This window comes from Procambarus clarkii, chromosome 19 (genome assembly GCF_040958095.1).
Source record: "Procambarus clarkii isolate CNS0578487 chromosome 19, FALCON_Pclarkii_2.0, whole genome shotgun sequence".
Classification (NCBI taxonomy): Eukaryota; Metazoa; Arthropoda; class Malacostraca; order Decapoda; family Cambaridae; genus Procambarus; species Procambarus clarkii.
In genome coordinates, this window is record NC_091168.1 from 17608197 (window position 1) to 17628775 (window position 20579).

General features: G+C 39.0%; 1 protein-coding gene across 1 annotated transcript in view; it reads left to right on the plus strand.

Moving 5' to 3' along the window:
• Positions 1–20579, plus strand: part of LOC123757403 (uncharacterized) — a 112936-nt gene that overhangs the window by 721 nt on the left and 91636 nt on the right. The window lies entirely within an intron of this gene.

Here is a 20579-nt window from a genome sequence, read left to right on the forward strand (position 1 = left end):
ATCTGATGATGAATACGAGAAGTATTCGAAACGTTATGTTTTTTAAAGTAAAGATTCTGATACAAGATGTTCAGTATATCCCTGGTTTTCCTATTCATCTTATATATATATATATATATATATATATATATATATATATATATATATATATATATATATATATATATATATATATATATATATATATATATATATATATATATATATATTATTATCCTGGTTTCTTGATTATAGCAAGATAATCAAGAAACTAACAACGTTATATGGAGGACCTATGGCAATTCCACGACCAAGAGACGGCTTCCTGAACCTTGCAGGAATCAACCTCACTGAGGACCAAGTCATTATCCTAAATCTGGGTATAAACTGTCACGTTATGTCCAGACCAAGTGAGATGGCCCGGAAAGTGGAGTTGGAGATCCTGTTGTACGACATATTCGACCTCGAGACACAAAAGAAGGTCACCACCAAAGACACCTTACAAGCAGAACTTATTGCGGAAGGAGGAAAGAATCGAGGCAATTACAGAAGCACCATACTGTCCCCTGAGCTCAAAGCGGCAGCTAAGAGCCTTCGTGAAAACAAGGAGAAAGTCGTCAGAAGAGGTGACAAGTCGCCAATATACGTCATTCTTAAAAAAGACAAATATCTGGCGAAAATGAACCTCATTCTCTCTGACCAAACTAAATTCCAAAGGGTAACGAAGGACAATACAGAAGAATTGAAGGCAACGGTCAACAAATTGATCGAAACTGTGAATGCCAAGAAATCCGGACTCCACCTGCCAAAGATTATAGGGGAATATAAGCCTGGATACGCGTATGGAAAAGTCAAGACACATAAGCCTGGAAACCCACTTCGGCCAATCATCAGCCAGATACCCACACCCACGTACAGACTGGCGAAGCGACTCAACGGCTTGCTGACTCCTTATGTCCCTTGCACCTTCAGCCTGAAGTCTCCAAAGGAATTTGTTGACTTACTGCGGGGAACACGGGCCACAGGGATAAGAGCCTCGTTGGACGTAGAATCACTGTTTACCAACGTACCTGTGGATGAAACAATCGGGATGATAGTGGACAGAGTGTATCGTGATCCGACCTGTACTCCTCTTGACATACCAGAAAACATTCTAAGGAAACTACTCCAAGCTTGTACTAAAGAGGCACCCTTCTTGAGCCCGGATGGGCACATGTATAAGCAAGTAGATGGGGTCGCCATGGGTTCTTCCCTAGGTGTCCTGTTTGCGAACTTCTACATGGGTACCATCGAACAAAAGGTCTTAGTCGACATGAACTTGAAACCGGCCATATACTGCAGGTATGTTGACGACATTTTTACACAGGCACCTGATGTCAGACATCTGTAGGAGCTGAAGGAGGCATTTGAGCGGAATTCTGTGTTGCGTTTCACTTACGAGATGGAGAAGGATGGGACGCTGCCCTTTCTAGATGTAACAGTCATGGAAAGGAGCGGAGGTTTCCACACTGCAGTCTACACTAAGGAAACAAACATAGGAATGTGCCTCAATGCCAACAGTGACTGCCCAGACAGGTACAAGAGGAGTGTCGTTAACGCTTATGTCGTCCGTGCTCTCAGCCACAGCTCAGGATGGAAGCAAGTCGATGAAGAACTCTGTAGGGTAAGGCAGGTCCTAGTCAAAATGGCTTCTCCAATGGTTTCGCTGAAGACATCATAAGAAGGAAGGTGAAACGCCATGCAACCTCTGAAGAGACAACTAACACAACACCTGTACCCCCCTATTAGACTATTTTACAGGAACTTCTTTTCCACAGCTCACAAAACGGAGGAAAGGGCCCTGAAAGATATTGTTAATAGAAACGTTATCCCTACAGACAAAAATCAGAAGATACAATTGACGATCTACTATAAAACCAAGAAAACGGCCAACCTACTCATGAGAAACTCTCCAGACACAAAGCAGAACGCTTTAAAAGAGAGAAAAAGCAGTCTTATATATATATATATATATATATATATATATATATATATATATATATATATATATATATATATATATATATATATATATATATATAACTGAAAACTCACACCCCAGAAGTGACTCGAACCCATACTCCCAGAAGCAACGCAACTGGTATGTACAAGACGCCTTAATCCACTTGACCATCACGACCGGACAAAATGAGGTGATAGCCGAGGCTATTTGAACCACCCCACCGCCGGCACTCGGATAGTAATCTTGGGCATAGCATTTTACCAAATCACCTCATTCTTTGGGGCACACGTGAGGAACACAAATGCGAACAAGCCTGAATGGTCCCCAGGACAATATGCAACTGAAAACTCACACCCCAGAAGTGACTCGAACCCATACTCCCAGAAGCAACGCAACTGGTATGTACAAGACGCCTTAATCCACTTGACCATCACGACCGGACAAAATGAGGTGATAGCCGAGGCTATTTGAACCACCCCACCGCCGGCACTCGGATAGTAATCTTGGGCATAGCATTTTACCAAATCACCTCATTCTTTGGGGCACACGTGAGGAACACAAATGCGAACAAGCCTGAATGGTCCCCAGGACAATATGCAACTGAAAACTCACACCCCAGAAGTGACTCGAACCCATACTCCCAGAAGCAACGCAACTGGTATGTACAAGACGCCTTAATCCACTTGACCATCACGACCGGACAAAATGAGGTGATAGCCGAGGCTATTTGAACCACCCCACCGCCGGCACTCGGATAGTAATCTTGGGCATAGCATTTTACCAAATCACCTCATTCTTTGGGGCACACGTGAGGAACACAAATGCGAACAAGCCTGAATGGTCCCCAGGACAATATGCAACTGAAAACTCACACCCCAGAAGTGACTCGAACCCATACTCCCAGAAGCAACGCAACTGGTATGTACAAGACGCCTTAATCCACTTGACCATCACGACCGGACAAAATGAGGTGATAGCCGAGGCTATTTGAACCACCCCACCTCCGGCACTCGGATAGTAATCTTGGGCATAGCATTTTACCAAATCACCTCATTCTTTGGGGCACACGTGAGGAACACAAATGCGAACAAGCCTGAATGGTCCCCAGGACAATATGCAACTGAAAACTCACACCCCAGAAGTGACTCGAACCCATACTCCCAGAAGCAACGCAACTGGTATGTACAAGACGCCTTAATCCACTTGACCATCACGACCGGACAAAATGAGGTGATAGCCGAGGCTATTTGAACCACCCCACCGCCGGCACTCGGATAGTAATCTTGGGCATAGCATTTTACCAAATCACCTCATTCTTTGGGGCACACGTGAGGAACACAAATGCGAACAAGCCTGAATGGTCCCCAGGACAATATGCAACTGAGATTACTATCCGAGTGCCGGCGGTGGGGTGGTTCAAATAGCCTCGGCTATCACCTCATTTTGTCCGGTCGTGATGGTCAAGTGGATTAAGGCGTCTTGTACATACCAGTTGCGTTGCTTCTGGGAGTATGGGTTCGAGTCACTTCTGGGGTGTGAGTTTTCAGTTGCATATTGTCCTGGGGACCATTCAGGCTTGTTCGCATTTGTGTTCCTCACGTGTGCCCCAAAGAATGAGGTGATTTGGTAAAATGCTATGCCCAAGATTACTATCCGAGTGCCGGCGGTGGGGTGGTTCAAATAGCCTCGGCTATCACCTCATTTTGTCCGGTCGTGATGGTCAAGTGGATTAAGGCGTCTTGTACATACCAGTTGCGTTGCTTCTGGGAGTATGGGTTCGAGTCACTTCTGGGGTGTGAGTTTTCAGTTGCATATTGTCCTGGGGACCATTCAGGCTTGTTCGCATATATATATATATATATATATATATATATATATATATATATATATATATATATATATATATATATATATATGTCGTACCTAGTAGCCAGAACTCACTTCTCAGCCTACTATTCAAGGCCCGATTTGCCTAATAAGCCAAGTTTTCCTGAATTAATATATTTACTATAATTTTTTTCTTATGAAATGAAAAAGCAACCCTTTTCTCTATGTATGAGGTCAATTTTTTTTTATTGGAGTTAAAATTAACGTAGATATATGACCGAACCTAACCAACCCAACCTAACCTAACCTAACCTATATTTATAGGTAAGGTTAGGTTAGGTAGCCAAAAAAAGCTAGGTTAGGTTAGGTTAGGTAGGTTAGGTAGACGAAAAAACATTAATTCATGAAAACTTGGCTTATTAGGCAAATCGGGCCTTGAATAGTAGGCTGAGAAGTGCGTTCTGGCTATTAGGTACGACATATATATATATATATATATATATATATATATATATATATATATATATATATATATATATATATATATATATATATATATGTCGTACCTAGTAGCCAGAACGCACTTCTCAGCCTACTATTCAAGGCCCGATTTGTCTAATAGGCCAAGTTTTCCTGAATTAATATATTTTCTCAGTTTTTTTCTTATGAAATGATAAAGCTACTCATTTCATTATGTATGAGGTCAATTATTTTTTATTGGAGTTAAAATTAACGTAGATACATGACAGAACCTAACCAACCCTACCTAACCTAACCTAACCTATCTTTATAGGTTAGGTTAGGATAGGTAGCCGAAACAGTTAGGTTAGGTTAGGTTAGGTAGATTAGGTAGTCGAAAAACAATTAATTCATGAAAACTTGGCATATTAGGCAAATCGGGCCTTGCATAGTAGGCTGAGAAGTGCGTTCTGGCTACTAGGTACGACATATATATATATATATATATATATATATATATATATATATATATATATATATATATATATGTCGTACCTAGTAGCCAGAACGCACTTCTCAGCCTACTATGCAAGGCACGATTTGCCTAATAAGCCAAATTTTCATGAATTAATTGTTTTTCGACTACCTAACATACCTAACCTAACCTAACCTAACTTTTTCGGTTACCTAACCTAACCAAACCTATAAAGATAGGTTAGGTTAGGTTAGGTAGGGTTGGTTAGGTTCGGTCATATATCTACGTTAATTTTAACGCCAATAAAAAAAGTTGACCTCATACTTAATGAAATGGGTAGCTTCATCATTTCATAAGAAAAAAATTAGAGAAAATATATTAATTCAGGAAAACTTGGCTTATTAGGCAAATCAGGCCTTGCATAGTAGGCCGAGAAGTGCGTTCTGGCTACTAGGTACGACATATATATATATATATATATATATGTCGTACCTAGTAGCCAGAACTCACTTCTCAGCCTACTATTCAAGGCCCGATTTGCCTAATAAGCCTAGTTTTCCTGAATTAATATATTTACTATAATTTTTTTCTTATGAAATGATAAAGCAACCCTTTTCTCTATGTATGAGGTCAATTTTTTTTTATTGGAGTTAAAATTAACGTAGATATATGACCGAACTTAACCAACCCTACCTAACCTAACCTAACCTATATTTATAGGTAAGGTTAGGTTAGGTAGCCAAAAAAAGCTAGGTTAGGTTAGGTTAGGTAGGTTAGGTAGACGAAAAAACATTAATTCATGAAAACTTGGCTTATTAGGCAAATCGGGCCTTGAATAGTAGGCTGAGAAGTGCGTTCTGGCTATTAGGTACGACATATATATATATATATATATATATATATATATATATATATATATATATATATATATATATATATATATATATATATATATATATATATATATATATATATATATATATATATATATATATATATATATATATATATATATATATATATGTCCGGTCGTGATGGTCAAGTGGATTAAGGCGTCTTGTACATACCAGTTGCATTGCTTCTGGGAGTATGGGTTCGAGTCACTTCTGGGGTGTGAGTTTTCAGTTGCATATTGTCCTGGGGACCATTCAGGCTTGTTCGCATATATATATATATATATATATATATATATATATATATATATATATATATATATATATATATATATATATATATGTATATATATATATATATATATATATATATATATATATATATGTCGTACCTAGTAGCCAGAACGCACTTCTCTGCCTACTATGCAAGGCCAGATTTGCTTAATAAGCCAAGTTTTCCTGAATTATTATATTTTCTCTAATTTTTTTCTTATGAAATGATAAAGCTACCCATTTCATTAAATATGAGGTCAATTTTTTGTATTGGAGTTAAAATTAACGTAGATATATGACCAAACCTAACCAACCCTACCTAACCTAACCTAACCTACCTTTATAGGTTAGGTTCGGTTAGGTAGCCGAAAAAGTTAGGTTAGGTTAGGTTAGGTAGGTTAGGTAGTCGAAAAACAATTAATTCATGAAAACTTGGCTTATTAGGCAAATTTGGCCTTGCATAGTAGGCTGAGAAGTGCGTTCTGGCTACTAGGTACGACATATATATATATATATATATATATATATATTTATATATATATATATATATATATATATAAATATATATATATATAAAGATAGGTTAGGTTAGGTTAGGTAGGGTTGGTTAGGTTCGGTCATATATCTAAATTAATTTTAACTCCAATAAAAAAAAATTGACCTCATACGTAATGAAATGGTTAGCTTTATAATTTCATAAGAAAAAAATTAGAGAAAATATACTAATTCATGAAAACTTGGCTTATTAGGCAAATCGGGCCTTGAATAGTAGGCATAGAAGTGCGTTCTGGCTACTAGGTACGACATATATATATATATATATATATATATATATATATATATATATATATATATATATATATATATATATATATATATATATATATATATATATATATATATATGTCGTACCTAGTAGCCAGAACGCACTTCTCTGCCTACTATGCAAGGCTCGATTTGCCTAATAAGCCAAGTTTTCATGAATTAATTGTTTTTCGACTACCTAACCTACCTAACCAAACCTAACCTAACTTTTTCGGCTACCTAACCTAACCTAACCTAAAAAGATAGGTTAGGTTAGGTTAGGTAGGGTTGGTTAGGTTTGGTCATATATCTACGTTAATTTTAACTCCAATAAAAAAATATTGACCTCATACATAATGAAATGGGTAGCTTTATCATCTCATAAGAAAAAAAAATGAGAAAATATAATAATTCAGGAAAACTTGGCTTATTAGGCAAATCGGGCCTTGCATAGTAGGCCAAGAAGTGCGTTCTGGCTACTAGGTACGACATATATATATATATATATATATATATATATATATATATATATATATATATATATATATATATATATATATATATATATATATATATATATATATATGTCGTACCTAGTAGCCAGAACTCACTTCTCAGCCTACTATGCGAGGCCCAATTTGCCTAATAAGCCAAGTTTTCCTGAATTAATAAATTTTCTCTAATTCTTTTCTTATGAAATGATAAAGCTACCCATTTCATTATGTATGAGGTCAATTGTTTTTTATTGGAGATAAAATTAAAGTAGATATATGACTGAACCTAACCAACCCAACCTAACCTAACCTAACCTATCTTTATAGGTTAGGTTAGGTTAGGTAGCCGAAAAAGTTAGGTTAGGTTAGGTTAGGTAGTCGAAAAACAATTAATTCATGAAAACTTGGCTTATTAGGCAAATATATATATATATATATATATATATATATATATATATATATATATATATATATATATATATATATAACTGAAAACTCACACCCCAGAAGTGACTCGAACCCATACTCCCACAACTGGTATGTACAAGGACGCCTTAATCCGCTTGACCATCACGACCGGACATAAGGAAGTGATAGCCGAGGCTATATGAACCACTTCCCCGCCGGCACTCGGATGGTAATCTTGGGCATAGCATTTTATCAAATCACCTCATTCTTTGGGGCACACGTGAGGAACACAAATGCAAAGAAGCCTGAATGGTCCCCAGGACTATATACAACTGAAAACTCACACCCCAGAAGTGACTCGAACCCATACTCCCACAACTGGTATGTACAGGGACGCCTTAATCCGCTTGACCATCACGACCGGACATAAGGAAGTGATAGCCGAGGCTATATGAACCACTTCCCCGCCGGCACTCGGATGGTAATCTTGGGCATAGCATTTTATCAAATCACCTCATTCTTTGGGGCACACGTGAGGAACACAAATGCAAACAAGCCTGAATGGTTCCCAGGACTATATACAACTGAAAACTCACACCCCAGAAGTGACTCGAACCCATACTCCCACAACTGGTATGTACAGGGACGCCTTAATCCGCTTGACCATCACGACCGGACATAAGGAAGTGATAGCCGAGGCTATATGAACCACTTCCCCGCCGGCACTCGGATGGTAATCTTGGGCATAGCATTTTATCAAATCACCTCATTCTTTGGGGCACACGTGAGGAACACAAATGCAAACAAGCCTGAATGGTCCCCAGGACTATATACAACTGAAAACTCACACCCCAGAAGTGACTCGAACCCATACTCCCACAACTGGTATGTACAGGGACGCCTTAATCCGCTTGACCATCACGACCGGACATAAGGAAGTGATAGCCGAGGCTATATGAACCACTTCCCCGCCGGCACTCGGATGGTAATCTTGGGCATAGCATTTTATCAAATCACCTCATTCTTTGGGGCACACGTGAGGAACACAAATGCAAACAAGCCTGAATGGTCCCCAGGACTATATACAACTGAAAACTCACACCCCAGAAGTGACTCGAACCCATACTCCCACAACTGGTATGTACAGGGACGCCTTAATCCGCTTGACCATCACGACCGGACATAAGGAAGTGATAGCCGAGGCTATATGAACCACTTCCCCGCCGGCACTCGGATGGTAATCTTGGGCATAGCATTTTATCAAATCACCTCATTCTTTGGGGCACACGTGAGGAACACAAATGCAAACAAGCCTGAATGGTCCCCAGGACTATATACAACTGAAAACTCACACCCCAGCAACCCGTTCTCACACAAGACAGCACATATATGACTTAATGCTTAAAGTCAATATGTTGAATATGAATTAGTAAATATGTGATATATTCCCAGTTACTTTTTTTACCAAGGCCCAAACTCTTCCTCACGTACCAATTTACGTCTCACAGTACCCGTCCGTCAACATAGATAGCAGAAAATTCGTGATTGGTTCAATTATAAGGACAATTGTAGTTTTCAGGTCCCACATGGGTTGTGAAATTTACCTACTATTGTCCATGCTCTTAGAATATTACAGATCAGCTACTTCCTATTGAAGGCTCGTAGTTTTGTCTTGAGAAATATTAGTTGTTCTTAGTAAATTATAATAAGCACTAAAAATTATTACATAGAATAACAGTCCTTCACCAATCAATATTATATACCATAGTTTGTGCTTTACAAATCTTTAAAGGATGTTTTGTAGGAACGCTAACAGAAAACGATGTTACATTTGAATGTCTATAGGGTAAACTACTGCAAACAGGACGGTATTGTGTCTACTATACCAACTATAGCTAGGATGGGTATATTGTCACCTACCGCCTGTTAGGTGGGAAAGGGGTTCAATACCACCCACAGGATGGGTATGAGGGTCACATCCACCCACAGGATGAGTATGGGGATCACATCCACCCACAAGAAGGGTATGGGATCCAATACCACCCACAGGATGAGTATGGCGTCCACTACAACCCACAGGATGGGTATGGGGCTCCAACCACCCATAGAATGGGTATGAGGCTCCAACCACCCATAGAATGGGTATGGGGCTCCAACCACCCATAAAATGGGTATAGGGTCCAATAACACCCACTGGATGTATATGGCGTCCATTGCCGCGCGTCGAGCTCGAAAACCGCAGCATTCATCTCAGAACCATGCCTATTTCACACAGATTCCTTAATAAAAGTAAGAGTTTTATATGTCACAAGAAAGATAGAAATATGAGCTTCATTCTAAATACCTTACCATGGGCATATTTAAATTTAAAGCGAAGATACGTGTACTTTTATAATAGCCGAGCTTTAACCCCGGACAGATTGATCGACCGAGCAACTCTCTCTCAGAACAATGTTTATTTCACATGAATTCGTTAATAAACATATATGTTTTATATGTCTCAAGAAAGGCAGACATATAAGCTTCACTTTAAACACTTTACCATAGACATATTTAAAGTTCTAATGAAGATACATGTATTTTAAAAATTACGGAGCTCCCACCTCGTACAGACTGAACGACAGAGCAACTCGCTGTTAGATCAATGTTTATTTCACTTAAATTCGTTAATAAACACAAATGTTTTATATGTCTTAAGCAAGATAGAAATAAGAGCTTCATTTTAAATACATTACAATAGACATATTTATAGCTCAAGTGAAGATACATATGTTTTTATAGTAGCGCTCAGTAGCTTGTCGGGCATGGAGTGCAGACGCCTACGCATTTGCCGATATATTGTATAATTAACAAAGATACGCTAATAAAGCCTAAAATCTTATATGCCTCCAGAAAGACCGAGATATGAACATTATTATGATTGCACCAAATGAAATATATCATGTTCGAGAACAAAGATATATCAATTTTAAATTAAGTTTCGACTCTCTCTCGGGTGAGACAGATGGGGCGACTCTCGCCCCATCTATTGGAGATTCTGTGCACTAAAGACCCAAAGCTACTCAAACCCTCCTAGCATTATTTAAGTAATGACGTAATATGGTATATTTACTCACTATAATGTGGGTGCTGAATGCAGAACATGAAAAAACATATATTTACTCCAAACTAATATAATTTCATTATGAAATAAGTAGCATCAAAGGAAGTCGACGGTCCAAGCGTCAATGTTGTGGAACGACTTATCCAAGATATATCGTTGTTTGGAAAGTGTTTGTTGGCATATCCAGTTGTCGCACTTCTCTGCACAAATTATCACAAATTTAAATTATAATGTTAACAAGTAGAATAAGTATTTTTAATAAAATCTAACATAACTAGCCAGAAAACATTTAACATTTATTAAAAAAATATATGTTTGGAAGTTAAATCAACTTCATAGGACAATATATGCCCGAAACGCTTTGCGTAATAGTGGCTTTAGGCATTGTATGTACTTGCTCTACCTATAAGTCAACCAATCCTTGTAAAAATTTATTGTATGTATGTACCTTACCTAAATAAAATTGTATTGTATAAAATTGTATTGTATTGTATTGTATAGTTTTGTTATATATACTCGTTATTCGTTGACATGCGTTCGCTACTTAAACTACCATGTACTGTACTTATGTAAAATCTCCCATGTCTCTTCGCTCATCTCACCGAACCCTACAGGCTCTGTGATATATTGTTTAATTAATTGAGATTCACAAATAAAGCTAATAATTGTATATGTTATCAAAAAGGCAGAGCTTATTTTAGTTCATTTATTATGCACCCCATACCCATCCTATGAGCGATAGTGGAGTGTTACAGAGGCACATAATGGGCTCAGGGACTGAGCCCCACAATTCATATAGCCAAGCAAGTTATAATCTTGATAAGCTAGTTACAAAAGTCAATGCACATTGTCACATCAACAATGGGCTCGAGTCCGACCACAAGTACAGTTTATAATTTAAGCAACTGACATATATGGAGGGCTAGTGTCACAATTGATATGTTTATCCTACACATAACCCCCTCTCCCCCATCCAATGGGCAGCGGTGGATAGGTTACAATCAAGTCGTTTTTTGCGTTTTATTCAGAGATTAGATCTTATTGAGTGAGGAAAGATATTCATATTTTAAAGAAGGCTTCTTGGCTGATGCTCTCCATTGATGGAAAATATACAACATTTTGAAAATCAATGTTAGTTTGATCTAGATATTGTAATTAACGAAAGTATTTATGTCATCTGAAAGGTAGAAATATAGGCTACATTTAAAATCCTTTGTCATAAATATAACTGAAGTGAAAACGAAGATATATGCGTTTTGATAGTTACTTGATGGCTAGCTCTGAGAGTGTGAAGCCCTGCACACCAGCCAATAAATTGTATAATTAGTTTCCATATATTTTAATTAATCTTAAAAATCTATATGTCCGAAGAAAGGAAGATGTAGTCGTTAATGTGACAACATTTAAAAATATATATCTCTTAAGTTAAATAAATAATACCACCTTATCGCCGGTGTCCGGACACATGAAAACTACCTAGGTATCAGTATCCAGCCAGGCGGGGATCACAGGCTGCACAATACTGATAAATTATATAATGCACTACTTGTGGTCGATCTCGAACCCATTTATGATGTGACGACTTATAGTGAATTTTGTAACTAGCTCATCAAGATTGTAACTTGCTTAGCTAAATGAATTGTGGGGTTCGGTCCATTCATTTTCTTTCTTTATTATGCACCCCATAATACACATCCCGTGGGCGGTGGTGTAAAGGATTACAGAGGCACATAATCGGTTCAGGAACTGAACCCTCTAGTTCGTTTAGCTAAGCAAATAACAATCTTTTGACGCTAGTTACAAAATTATTAATGTACACATACTTATGCATACATGTACATATTCATACGTATACATATATACATACACATACATATTTAATCACCCCCACAAATACACACATCAGTAATCTTTTGTGTCACAGGTGATCAACAAGAGGCTCACAACAGTCACTATACAAGGCACTTTACATTTATGAGGAGTCGCACAGTTACTAGTCTTGCTGCACACCCACCCAACTGGGCGGCAGCTTTACAGTCATGTGCTCCACACCCACCCAACTGGGCGGCAGCTTTACAGTCATGTGCTCCACACCCACCCAACTGGGTGGCAGCTTTACAGTCATGTGCTCCACACCCACCCAACTGGGTGGCAGCTTTACAGTCATGTGCTCCACACCCACCCAACTGGGCGGCAGCTTTACAGTCATGTGCTCCACACCCACCCAACTGGGCGGCAGCTTTACAGTCATGTGCTCCACACCCACCCAACTGGGCGGCAGCTTTACAGTCATGTGCATGCATTACCTACAGTAAGCAAATTTTGGATACTTCGCTAAGATTTCGGGCAGCACATCATTATGAATGACGTACTTACACATTTCATGGACACTATTGATGTTGTTATCTTTAAATTCCGCGATTTTTCACATTCCATTATATAATGACGCAAAGTATGCAAATAGTTCTGCTGACAGAGTTTACATTTAGTCAAATCTACATCATCAGATGTTACAAACTTCCAGAGGTACTTGTAGCCGAGCCTAAACCTAGCAGTGGTAACATCTAGAAGTCTGCTAACATTATTGGATGACCCATAGACGTTGAGCTTTGCCTCAAGACGAAGCTTGGGCTGATCTCTAATTTCTTAAGCCATATTGATGCTCTGTCCACAGAGCATTCTCTCTCTCAAATTATATACACTGATGGTTCCCTACACCGCACCACGGGTGCAGCTGGAAGTGCAGTTGTCCTGGCAATGGGCGATGGCCTATACTTTGAGTGGGGAGTCCGTATAAACAACTGGGCCTCTACCCTTCAGACTGAACTATTTGCCTTGATCCTTGCACTGAAATGTGTACAAGTCTCAAAACTTGATACATTAATTGTAAGTGACTCCTTATCATCCTTAAATGCTCTCAACTCTTTAAGACATAACTGTAACATGCTCGTGTCCGAAGCTAGACACAAATACAACAAAATTATTAAGGATGGTAACAGAGTCCATTTCATGTTGTCTCCATCTCATGTTGGCCTCCGAATGCATGATAGAGCTGATAAGTTAGCCAAAGAATCTGCCTTTAAAGGAGCCGTTGAGTGTAACCTTGGATTGTCAATGAGCAATCTGAGAGCAGCAGTACACCGAGAACTTCAACAAGATCTTGTAGATCTGAGGCAAAGTGAAATTGACACCAGTAATTCCATCTATCATCATACTATCATGCAAGAGGAGCCACACATCTATGGATCATCCAATAAAATCAGCAGACTTCTAGATGTTACTACTGCTCGGCTTAGACTCGGTTACAAGTATCACTGGGAATTCTCATTATCTGCTGATGTAGACCTGACCAAATGTAAACTGTGTCAACAAAATTATTCGCACACCCTCCGTCACTATGTGATGGAGTGCGAAAAGATACGTGAATTTAGAGACAATTCTATAACCAATGTTCCAGCGATGTGTCAATATTTCATTCAAAATGATCTGCTACCAGAAATTTTAGCCAAATATCCCCAGTTTGCTAACTGTAGGTAGTAACTAAGTGATTGTAACCTATCCACCGCTGCCCACTGGATGGGGGGCGGTGTGCAGGACAAACATATAAATTTTGACACTAGCTCTCCACATATGTCAGTTGCTTAATTTAGAACCTGTACTTGAGGTCAATCTCGAACCCATTGTTGATGTGATGATTAAAATTGAATTTTGTAACTAGCTCATCAAGATTGTAATTTGCTTAGCTAAATGAATTGTGGGGTTCAGTCCCTGAGCCCATTATGTGCCTCTGTAACCCTTTCCACTACCGCCCACAAGATGGGTATGGGGTGCATAATAAATGAACTAAACTAACTAACCCATAGACGAGCGATTCATCAAAGTTTATACAATATTGTGAAATTGAGAATCAGTGTAGTAACATAAATTGGTAAAGCATAAATATTGTAAGTTAAGAATCTGATGCATGTGTGTGTGTTGGGAAGGGGGAGGGGGTTATACCCTTGGTAAGCGAGAGTGGAAAGTAACCTTAGACGTACTGCGGTCAATGTAGGGGGGAGGGAGGGTGGGAGAGTCAAATTCACCCTCCAACATCTGGGCATAGTACCACCAGCCTCCACAACACTCCATCAGCCTCCAGCTGATGCTTGTAGATGCTTCATCTAACCTCACTTATGTCACACATTAACCTACAGTTCCTGTGATATTTAAACTCCTCATCACAGTGGCGTCTCACCAATATAAATTGTATTGGATTTTGTCCCGAAATAGCTATATGCTGACTGGACGTGTATGTATGTATGTATGTATGTATGTATGTATGTATGTATGTATGTATGTATGTATGTATGTATGTATGTATGTATGTATGTATGTATGTATGTATGTATGGATGGATGGATGTATGTATGTACGCATGCATGTATGTATGGATGTATGTATGTATGCATGTATGTATGTATGTATGTATGTATGTATGTATGTATGTATGTATGTATGTATGTATGTATGTATGTATGTATGTATGTATGTATGGATGGATGTATGTATGTACGCATGCATGTATGTATATTGACAATCGACTTGAGAATGGTCCAGGACGGACCGAAACGTCGTCGTCCCTTCAATTTCTAGTGTGTGGTCTGGTCAACATACTTCAGCCACGTTATTGTGACTCATCGCCTGCATATGTATGTATAGATGTATGTATGTATGCATGTATGTATGGATGGATGGATGGATGGATGGATGGATGGATGGATGGATGGATGTATGTATGTACGCATGCTTGTATGTATGGATGTATGTATGTATGCATGTATGTATGTATGTATGTATGTATGTATGTATGTATGTATGTATGTATGTATGTATGTATGTATGTATGTACGTATTTATGTATGTATGTACGTATTTATGTATGTATGTATGTATGTATGTATGTATGTATGTATGTATGTATGTATTCCCAATCACGTTAAAGACTCCCCCTCTATCATCCAATTAAAGAGAAAAACAACTATGTACTAAATAATCAACTCCTTGTAACTTTAATTATGCTGACCTTCCTATCTGTATTCAGACTGTGCCTACCATCATTATAGGTGATTATAATGCTAGACATAGGAATATGGGTAATTCGCAGTTCAATAATCGTAACGGCAACCAACTGGTGTCACTATTAGGTAGTCACGATGATGCACACATTGTGGGTGACCTTGAACCGACGAATATCTACGGAGGTATTCTTGATCTATGTCTGGGTGTCAACGTCTCCCACACCGTGTGCGCCTAGTCAATAATGCCAGATATGGCGTCTGATCATCTGGGCATATTAGCCACTGTAAGCATTGGCAGCTCTATCCTCCCTGGTGGAGTGTTCAAGCAGAAGAGGCTGGCTGTGCCCATCGATCAACGAGACAATCTTGTTGCTCATGTGTCAGATTGGTACAGTTCATCTGAGCCTTCATCAGTTGAAGATTTTAACAATGAGCTCACAGATACTATCAAGCAGTTTATAGAATCACTTGATTCATCGTCCAGGCCACGTAACCCAAATTACACTGGTCATAGCACTTATGCTTATTATAATGATTCTAAATTGCATACACTAAAACGCACTGCCAGAATAATTGGACTAGCTTATAGAAGGACCCGCACTGCTGAAATGCTTCGGCTCTTTCAAGCGGCTCTGGCTAAGGCCAGGGAACGTATGGCGGAGCTGAGGCAGACAGACTGGAAAACTTTTGTCTGTGGTCTCACTCTCACACGCCACTAAGTCGGGCATGGAAGGATATCAACAAGATCAAAGGGAAAAATGCTGCAGAGATCGCGCACCCTAATCCTCTGCACAGAGCAAATGAGCTTGTTGGTTCTTGGGCCACGACTTCCAGCTTTGACAGTCTTCCTCTACCCTCACAGAATGAATTAAATGATAGATATACTGATAGGGCAAGGCTCCTTGACTTCATGCGTCATCAAGAGGATGACTAAAACATGCTTTTTACTGAATACAAACTAGATTCTGCTCTACATAAAGGCAAAGCTACATCACCCGGGGAGGATGGAGTTACTGACGGCATACTGCATATGCTTCTGTTAGTTCCAGGGAATACCTTTCTTCAATTGTATAATATGAGCTATGTAACTGGGGAGCTTCCTAAGTCATGGACCAACAGTGTTATTATTCCCATTCCTAAACCTCACCAGCCGAGTGCTTTATGCCGTCTCCCTCACTAGTTGTCTCTATAAGTGTCTTGAGAAGATGGTTCTCAACCGTCTCCTTTACAAAATTAATAATATGTTGTCTCCCCAGATATATGGCTTTACGCATGGAAAAATACATCACTGTATTACCACATTCCTCACCCTGCATACTGATAGGTCATATACCACTTTCCTAGATCTTAAGTCAGCCTTTGACATTGCTAACCCACACGTCATTCTGAGAGAACTTGCTAAAATGAATGTTGGAATGTTAATGTTAAAAATTTTTCAAACTGAAATAAATATATAACACTGTACGGTACAGTTGTGTTTAATTATGTTTTGCGATTCCTTTGGAAAAGGTATTTGTGCACCAAGTGCTACTAGGTCAGTATGAGATATGCTGAATGTTGTCAATATACCATCTGAATACGCTTCACTTTGCGTTAATCATTGGACGTCCTAATGATTAAGGTCCCCAAAAGGACTTAAACAGACCTCAGTGGATATTTTTACTCTCCCTCTCTCTCTATCTCAGAGCATCCCTTTATGTGTTGTATGTGGGTGCTGAAGTTCAGTCTCTTGTCTATGTATAGGTGAAGGAACTTTCCATAATTGTTATTGCTAATGTTTACTTGTAATACTGGGTATACATCCAGTGTTCTTACCCTCGACGGCGGCGAGGGTAAGCCGCGGTCGTATGGTCTGAAACCCACAAATATTTACAAAGTGGGGGGGGGGGATAAAATTTCCTCTTCAAGCACGCGCACACAAATGAACTATGTTACTTAACTGGAAGCACTCGTACAACATAATTTACACGATTTTTCAGGATTATTATACTTCTTACCAGTATATATACAGTATAGTACCTAGGAGGTTCTCTTCAATGATATCTAAGATAATTAAAAGAACCCAAGCAAACTACTGTGGAAATGTGCAGGACAAACATATCAATTGTGACACTAGCTCTCCACATATGGCATTTGCTTAATTTAGAAACTGTACTTGTGGTCGATCTCGAACACATGTTGTTGATGTGACGATGTGTTATGAATTTTGTGCCTAGCTCCTCAAGATTGTAACTTGCTTAGATAAATAAATTGTGTGTTCAGTCCCTGAACCCATTATGTGATAAATTAACTAAACTAAAAACTATAGTATGGCGACGAAACCTGAACTGCATAATGTAAATAGGGATTAACCAGAAAAAGATATAGGTGAAGAATAACACCAGTTAACTGTAAAGCTGCCGCCCAGTTGGGTGGGTGTGGAGCAATTAGACTAGTAACTGTGCGACTCCTCATGGATGTAAAGTGCCTTGTATAGTGACTGTTGTGAGCCTCTTGTTGAATCACTTGTGACACAAAAGATTACTGATGTGTGTATTTGTGTGGGTGATTAAATATGTATGTGTATTTATATATGTATACGTATGTATATGTACATGTATGCATAAGTATGTGTACATTAATAATTTTGTAACTAGCGTCAAAAGATTGTTATTTGCTTAGCTAAACGAACTAGAGGGTTCACTTCCTGAACCAATTATGTGCCTCTGTAATCCTTTACACCACCGCCCACAGGATGGGTATTATGGGGTGCATAATAAAGAAAGAAAATGAATGGACCGAACCCCACAATTCATTTAGCTAAGCAAGTTACAATCTTGATGAGCTAGTTACAAAATTCACTATAAGTCGTCACATCATAAATGGGTTCGAGATCGACCACAAGTAGTGCATTATATACGTTTATTAAGGAATCTGTGTGAAATAGGCATGGTTCTGAGATGAATGCTGCGGTTTTCGAGCTCGACGCGCGGCAATGGACGCCATACACATCCAGTGGGTGTTATTGGACCCAATACCCATTTTATGGGTGGTTGGAGCCCCATACCCATTCTATGGGTGGTTGGAGCCCCATACCCATCCTGTGGATTGTAGTGGACACCATGCTCATCCTGTGGGTAGTATTGGACCCCATACCCTTCCTGTGGGTGGATGTGATCCCCATACTCATCCTCTGGGTGGATGTGACCCTCATACCCATCGTGTGGGTGGTATTGCACCCCTTACTCACCTAATAGGTGGTAGTGGACAATATACTGATCCTGTAGTTGGTATAGTAGACACAATACCATCCTTTTTACAGTAGTTTACCCCATAGACATTCCAATGTACCATCGTTTTCTGTTAGTGTTCCTACAAAACATCCTTTAAAGATTTGTAAAGCACAAACTATGGTATATAATATTGATTGGTGAAGGACTGTTATTCTATGTAATAATTTTTAGTGCTTATTATAATTTACTAAGAACAACTAATATTTCTCAAAACAAAACTACGAGCCTTCAATAGGAAGTAGCTGATCTATAATATTCTAAGAGTATGGACAATAGTAGGTAAATTTCACAACCCATGTGGGACCTGAAAACTACAATTTTCCTTATAATTGAACCAATCACGACTATTCTGCTATCTAGGTTGACGGACGGGTACTGTGAGACGTAAATTGGTACGCGAGGAAGAGTTTGGGCCTTGGAAAAAAAGTAACTGGGAATATATCACATATTTACTAATTCATATTCAACATATTGACTTTAAGCATTAAGTCATATATGTGCTGTCTTGTGTGAGAACGGGTTGCAACCCTACAACCAAGACTTCCTCAGCTACACACAAACACCACATTCACCTTCACTGAATCATCACACGGTGCTCGTAACATTTTTATCCCAGCATATTCCTGCGTTAACAAGTCGTTAACAAATGCGTCATCATTCGTGACAAAGACATGATTGTCTTCATCTCTGTTTATCTTCATGCCCCAAAGAATGAGGTGATTTGATAAAATGCTATGCCCAAGATTACCATCCGAGTGCCGGCGGGGAAGTGGTTCATATAGCCTCGGCTATCACTTCCTTATGTCCGGTCGTGATGGTCAAGCGGATTAAGGCGTCCCTGTACATACCAGTTGTGGGAGTATGGGTTCGAGTCACTTCTGGGGTGTGAGTTTTCAGTTGTATATAGTCCTGGGGACCATTCAGGCTTGTTTGCATTTGTGTTCCTCACGTGTGCCCCAAAGAATGAGGTGATTTGATAAAATGCTATGCCCAAGATTACCATCCGAGTGCCGGCGGGGAAGTGGTTCATATAGCCTCGGCTATCACTTCCTTATGTCCGGTCGTGATGGTCAAGCGGATTAAGGCGTCCCTGTACATACCAGTTGTGGGAGTATGGGTTCGAGTCACTTCTGGGGTGTGAGTTTTCAGTTGTATATAGTCCTGGGGACCATTCAGGCTTGTTTGCATATATATATATATATATATATATATATATATATATATATATATATATATATATATACCGTACCTAGTAGCCAGAACTCACTTCTCAGCCTACTATGCAAGGCCCGATTTGCCTAATAAGCCAAGTTTTCATGAATTAATTGTTTTTCGACTATCTATACCTACCTAACCTAACGTAACTTTTTCGGCTACCTAACCCAACCTAACCTATAAAGATAGGTTAGGTTAGGTTAGGTAGGGTTGGTTAGGTTCGGTCATATATCTACGTTAATTTTAACTCCAATAAAAAAAATTGACCTCATACATAATGAAATGGGTAGCTTTATCATTTCATAAGAAAAAAATTTG